We start from the raw sequence: 7,585 nt of genomic DNA, 5'->3' as shown, positions 1-7,585 counted from the left end.
AGGGAGTAAATTGTATAAATTTCATTTTCCGAGCCTAGGGACAAAATTGAAATTTATGGAAAAGTTAGGGGCAAAATGGTAATTTTTCCTAGGATGTAAATTGAGTCCAAATGAATATGAAATGTTTGAAATTGATGACTAAAGTTATTTATATAGATCCGGGCAACACAAATTCGAGGTTAGATCGAGGAAAAGAAAAGGTTTCGGATTAGTAGCTTTTATACGCGAACCAGTTCTGAGGTAAGTTCGTGTAACTTAATTGAACATGTGAATATGTTTAATTGAATAATGTGTTGTATGAAATGTGAATTATATTTGTGTGAATTGCTTGGATCTTACAATATAAGAAATGAATACATGCTTGAAATTATTGAAAAATGGTTAAGTTTCATTTGAATATTGAATTCCGATGAATAAATATGTTTTCCCGAAATGAATGAGGTCCTGCATTTATTGCTGATAGATTTCGCTCGGACGAGTAATCCCATTAACCTTATTATAGAAATGATTTAGCCCAGACGGGTAATCCTGCTATAATCCCTTTCAAGCATATGTTACAATTACGATTTAGCCTGGACTACTAATCCTAATTGAGCTCTTCTGAGCATACGTTGCATAAAGGATTTAGCTTGGACTGGTAATCCTGTAATACGATATGTGGCTCGAGAGTATGTTCTTTGATTAAGTGCCTTAATGGGTACTCTTGAATAAGAATTAACGGGTTATTGAATTGTACACCTCAAGTGTACTACTCGAGTATCCATCAAAATTTCAATGATTCAACGGACAAAACTCTTGGCATGATGAGAGAATTTTGAGATGAAACGTAACAACACGATTTTGGGTCCAGTCAGAACAGTGGTTTCGAGACAAAAAATCTGACGTAAGAAAATTTATTTTTATTATATTTTTATGGTCTACAATTTTATGGAATGATTTCGTGAAAATTTCGTTCGAAAATTTTAACGTTTGGGCACTCAATTTAGTCAAAAGGACTAAATTATAAAAAGTGAAAAAGTTGAGTTCTACATGCTAGAGGTGTCTAATTGCTATGAAATTTTAAATTGGAGGTCTTTAAATGGTAATTAGACCATTGGTTAAGGTGTTGGACAAAAATGGACATGGTTAGGTATGTTTCTAAAGGTTTTCATTAAGTGCATTTTAGTAATTTTGTAATTAAATGAATTAAAAAGCCAAATTAAAAGCAATTTTTGCTCATCTACTACCCATGGTCGAATGTACCGAGAAGAAACCATGGCTAGGGTTTTTCAAGCTTTCAAGCTCGATTGTAAGTCCGTTCTAGCCCCGTTGTTAATGATTTTTATGTTTTTAAAATCCTCGTAACATGATCTATCTATTTCTAGCACTAATTTAAGAAATAATCAAGGTATAAAATTTTTCCCATGATGGGTATTTGTGTATTTTGATGTCTAATGGTAGGAAATGTATGTTTGGTGTATGATAAACGACTTTTGCTAAGTGATTTTCGATGAAAATGCCTAAAAATGACCTATTGTAAAAAGTTGTGAAATGAGTGTTAAAATGCGAATAAAAAAAATGTGGGCTGCTATAAGCATGTATAAGGTTTGGTTAGGCATGGGTGTTGAAGAAATTGAGTACATTTCATTTTACGAGCCTAGGGACTAAATTGTAAAAATCTCAAACTTTAGAGGCAAAAATGTAATTTTCTCCATAATGTGATTTTGGGCTGATTTGAATAGTATAATGATTAAATAAGTTAAATGTGGTATTATAGTTCAAGAAAATGAGATTCAGAATTAGAATGGGAGAAAAATGAGTTTTTGACAGTTAGGTCTTTTTCGCCATTTTTATGTTGAGGTAAGTTCGCATGTTCAATAAGCATTAAATTATATATGTATAAATGCTTAATTGGTATAATTGTGGTAAATGCTATATTATTGAAATAAAATGTGAATGCTATTGAGTACGATACTACGGAAATGACCGACAGAGATTTGATATAGCGAAAGTTCCAGTTGAACCTTAGGAATAGATAGGATACAAATGTCATGACATTAGGGTTACTGGGATTACGTGTAAGACCATATTTGGGATATGGCGTCGATATGAGACTTTGTGTGAGACCATAGTTGGGCTATTGGCATTGATACCAGATTACATGTAAGACCATGTCTAGAATATGGCATTGGTACGATACTGTGTGTACGAGATTCCCGAGTATCCTTTAGTATTCCAAGTGGTTCAATAGGAAATTCAATGGGTATATCAAAGAAGAGGAAGAGCATGTAAGTATTACGAATTAGCACAGGTTTGTACATAAGTTTATAAGCATTAACTTCATGACATTGTGAGTTCATGGTTTCCGCGAGAATGTTTTTGTGAAAGCCTTGTGATTATTGGTCCATGCTTATGATGTATGAAATACATGGTAAATTCAGTTGGCGATCGTGTAATTGGCTTTTGGGCCAAATTGAGTTATGATATAGCATGTTTCATTTACATAAATTGTGATTTATCAGATATGAGCATTAAATAATTGAAAGATGTTAAAATATATGCTTGAAAAGTGAATACTCATAATTAATGTGTATGTTTATTATGAGGTTTGAAATGATTGGTTGTTTATGGTAATCGATTATAATGGATACGTTTGTTAGGCTAAAGTCAAGAAATGTTAAATTATGCTTGCAAATTGATATAGAAAACAATGTGACTGAATAATTTATAACTACGAGGTTTGTAGAAATTTATACTATTTTGTTTTGTGTTTATATTGTAGACCTGGTAAATGATTGGTAATAATTGCTTATTATGTTCATATAGAGTTACTAAGCTATATAGCTTACCCCTTTCATTTCCCATGTTTTATAGTGCTGTCAAGCTAGCTCGGGTTAGAGATCATCGGAGATCCTATCACACTATCAAGCTATTATTTTGGGTATTGATGAATTCAAGTATTTTGAGTTTATGGCATGTATAGGGACTTAGTCTTTTGGCCATATGTGTTGACTTATAATGGTTCATGGTTCATTTTGTATATAGCCTTAGAAGTTGGTTAATGTTGGTTATGAGTATATATATATTAATGTCATTTATGAATGTGGAAACTTGTATAATTTGATGTGGAAAGGTTGATGTTTTAAGCATGATTAATAATGGTATGAGAATGACATGTTATTGTCTTGGTTGTGGTTGTTTGGTTCCTCTTACATGCTTGGGTTTGCGCCATGTGATGTTGTGTAGATGTGTGCAAGTTAGGGTGGCAAAATGGCTTGGTAAATAGCTTTGTTTTTGTCCACATAGATAAACACACGGGAGTGTGTTTAGGCTGTGTGTGACACACGGTCAGCCCTATGGGCGTGGGATCTGGTCGTGTATCCCTTGCACCTAAATTGTTGCAAAACAGAATGCTCAGCATCGAGCACATGGGTATGAGACACGGTCGTGTGTCTCAGTCGTGTGCTCCGATTTAGCCAAAATCGGGTTGTTACAACTCTCCCCCTTAGAGATTTTTCTCCCCGAAAATCTTACCAGTGAATAGGTTAATGTATTGTTTTCTCATAGCATCATCGGGTTCCCATGTAGCTTCTTCAACCCCGTGTTGATACCATAATACTTTCACTAATGAGATTCTCTTATTTCTTAGCTCTTTGATCTCACGAGCTAAAATTCAAATCGATTCTTCAGTATATGACATATCAGATTGAGTTTCAATATCGGTCGGGGAAATGACATGTGAAGGGTCAGACTGATATCCTCGAAGCATCGACATATGCAACACATTATGTATCTTTTCTAACTCAGACGGTAAGGACAGCCGATATGCCACTGGCCCAATTCGCTTAGTAATCTCATACGGTCCGATGAATCGCGGATGGAATAGCTCGGTTTAGACCCTAGTCAGAATAGTGGTTTTGGGACCACGAATCCAAGACAGTAAAATATTTTAATATTATATTCCATGCTTAAAGCATGCGAATTGATATGTGTGAAATTTTTGTATGAAAATTTTATTATTTGAGTGCTGATTTGTGAAAAAAGACTTAATCGCGTAAAATGCAAAAGTGACTTGCTAATTGTTAAAGTGTTATATTGCTATGGCTTTTATTATGTGGGGCCTTATGTTGTAATTTAGTCATTGAACATAAGCATGGACGGTTATGGACATTGATTATAAGGTTTTCATATTAATTTATAAAGGTTAAAAAGGTAAATTATGAATAATATGTATTATAATAAAACATAAATTAAAGTGGCCATGCATTTGTTCATTATTTTGACCGAAATTAGAAAAGATAAGAAAGAAAAGAAGCAAGTTAGGTTTGGCCATTGCTATCTTTGATTAAGGTATGTTAGTTGATCAGTTTTTGATAACATTTACGTTTTAGAGATTGTAGCTTCATGTTTTATCAAGCCCATGCATCAATTTCAGAATTTGTTGATGATTTTGAGTTATTCCATTATTGATTTTATGAGTTTTGAATTGTTAATTGATGAAATATGGAGGCTTGATGATAGATAAATATGTTTTGTATTTGAATTTTTGATGAATTTGAGTAATTTGGGCTAAATTATGAATTTTGTTAATTGAGGGGTAAAAATGTAAAATAAACGAAAAAATGGGCTGCTAGGGACCTTAGTGAAATTCGGCGAAGCATGGGTGTGGTCAAAATTTGAATATTTTTGTGTTTTGTGAAATGGGGACTAAATTGTGAAAAATCTGAAATGTCAGCGGTAAAACTGTAATTAGCCCATTTATTTGTTTTTAGATTAATTTAATTGAATATATGATTGAAAAATTTGAATTTGTATTGAATTAGATCAAGAAATGAGGATATCAGACTTGGATCGAGGAAAGTCGAATATTATCGAATTGTCGTTCCGATCCGTTCGTGTTAGTACGAGGTAAGTTCATAAGTAAATAAATGTTGTTAAATTGAAATGTATGTGCATTATGTGTGCTGAATTGAGTTGTAAAGAAATATATATATATATATATATATATATATATATATATATATAGGTAATGCCGAATTAAATCGAGCTTTGGAGAATTTATTCCGATCATGGATTGTTCGAATAGGTGAAATTGAGAAAGTTTCGATAATGTGACAACATCTGAAAAGCCTCGTACAAACCATAGGAATAGTCAGGATAAATATATCATGACATAGGATTCCGATATGTGTTATCGTGTAAGACCATGTTTGGGACGTTGGCATCGATTTATGATTTACGTGTAAGACCTTGTCTGGGACATTGGCATCATATATGATTTCGTGTAAGAACTTGTCTGGGACAGTGGCATCGATATTTGATTACATGTAAGACCACGCCTGGGAAGTTGGAATTGTACGAGCTTATGTGCTATCTGAGTATACTTATTGATTCTGAACGATTCAACGGGCATTCCTAGAAATGAATAACCATGTGAAATTGTATCTGATTCAGGTATGTGTGATTTGTTATGAAATTCAGAAACGAAAGGTGAGTATTTATCATATGACTATATGTGAAATATATGACAACGAATGATATGAATGTATATAAATGAATGATGTGTTATATATACTCGTTATATGAAATTGTGGTTCTATGTTTCAGACATGAGATTTATGAACTATGAAACATGGCTTTGGTGTATGATTTCTTGGTTCAAAAACTTGAATAGACAATGAAATTAAAATGGTTGAGTTGGCTAAATGGTTCATATATGTAAATTTGGTTTATATGAATGAGGGAATTATGGATGTTCGAGTTTGGAAGTGTTTATAAAGAAGTTGATATTATTTTATGTATGATTTGTAATAAATGACTATGATTTGCTTGGCGATGTAATGAATATGTGCAAACTTGATTTATATGATTGAGATTTATTAAATTCAGATTAATGATATTGGTTTATAAATATCATTGAAATGATTTATTTGCTTATGGCTTACTAAGCTTTCAAAGCTTACTCTGTGTGTTTTTCCTATGTCTATAAAGTTTTAGAGACTTGTTCGGGTTGGAAGTTGTAGGAGATGTCATCACACTATCCGGTTATTACTTCAGTAAACAAAAGCTTTGAGTTTTGGTAATGTGGCATGTATAGGCTAGTTTTGAGATGGTTCATTTTGATTTGTGTATTTATATAGCCATGCGAAAATGGCTAAATCATGATGCTAATATTGTGTATATTTGGTTATGTATTGAGCTCATTTTGGGAAGTATGATTCATGGGTCATATGTATGGTGTAATTGGTTATATGATTTAGCTTGAGCATTAAGGTGAAATATTGGTTGTATTTTCGACTTATGGTTCATGTTCCTATAGGTAATTTTATGAGTATGCATTAGTTATTTGAATATGGTTTGAAAAGGCAAATAATGTGATATGTTTAGATATATATATATATATATATATATATATATATATATATATATATATATGACCAAGTGAAATGGTCATTTTGGTATGTTCATGGTTGGGAATTTAGAAATGTTTAGCATGTGATTTTAATATGCTTTGATATAGAGAATGAGCATGAAATTATTTGATGATATTATGGATTGATTGATACATGTTTGGAGTTGAATTTGGCTAAAAATGTTGCATATATGATGCTTGATTTTGGAATTGTAGGGAGGACCCAAATGAGTGGCTTATTGGCCTTGTAAATGGCCTATTTTTGCCTACACGGGCAGTGACATAGGCGTGTGTCTCTGCCGTGTTGCTCGAGGGCCATTTCAAAATGATTCTGGGCATACCACACGGTTGCACACATATGGCCGTGTGCTAGACCATGTGGCTAAGTCATTTTCGAACACGTGCTAGACACACGGATGTGTCTTGTGGCCGTGTGGATAAGTCAGTATGTATACCCTATTTTGTCATGGCCTAGACACACGGGCGTGTCTAATATTGTGCAAGGCACACGGCCAGTTTACACGGGCGTGTGACCTTTGTAACATAGAAAAATTGTTAAGTTTCAAATTTTTTTTTTGTATGTGTTTAGTTTAGTCCCGACCTCTTCCTAATGCATGTTTGTGGTCTCACTGACCTAAGAAAGGAACTTAATGTTGATGTTTGACTATGATATGACGATGCATGACTTTTGATTGTGAAATAATTGCGAAATGTTCCGATATGTTCGGTAATGCCTCTTAACCCTAGTCTGGCGATAGATACGGGTTAGGGTGTTACATTTGGTTGGTTTCAGAGTTATGGTTTAGTTGGCTTTAGGACTAACATAGCTAATGTGGTTTTAGCTACACATGGCACATTTAACCTGCGATAGTGTGATATCTCCTGACTCTGCTAAAAATTGTTTTGATGAGACAGATAAGTTTTCCAACCGAGCTAATTCTGATAGTACAAAATGTGTACTCAAATGTTTGAATGGAAATGTGTTGATAATGGATTAAAACTCATAAAGGTAAGGATCAAATTGTATGACATGTTGTTATTGATAAATGATGTAATTATATGAGCATATGAAATATGATATTTGAGTTTTGATTGCTAACTGAAATGCTTTGATTGTGAATTAGTGATTTGAGTTGATATATGAATTATGTGTTAAGAACAAAAGTGATTAAAAGCAAATGTTCATTAAATAAT

Source organism: Gossypium arboreum, chromosome 1 (genome assembly GCF_025698485.1).
Source record: "Gossypium arboreum isolate Shixiya-1 chromosome 1, ASM2569848v2, whole genome shotgun sequence".
NCBI lineage: Eukaryota > Viridiplantae > Streptophyta > Magnoliopsida > Malvales > Malvaceae > Gossypium > Gossypium arboreum.
This window is presented reverse-complemented; position numbering follows the sequence as displayed.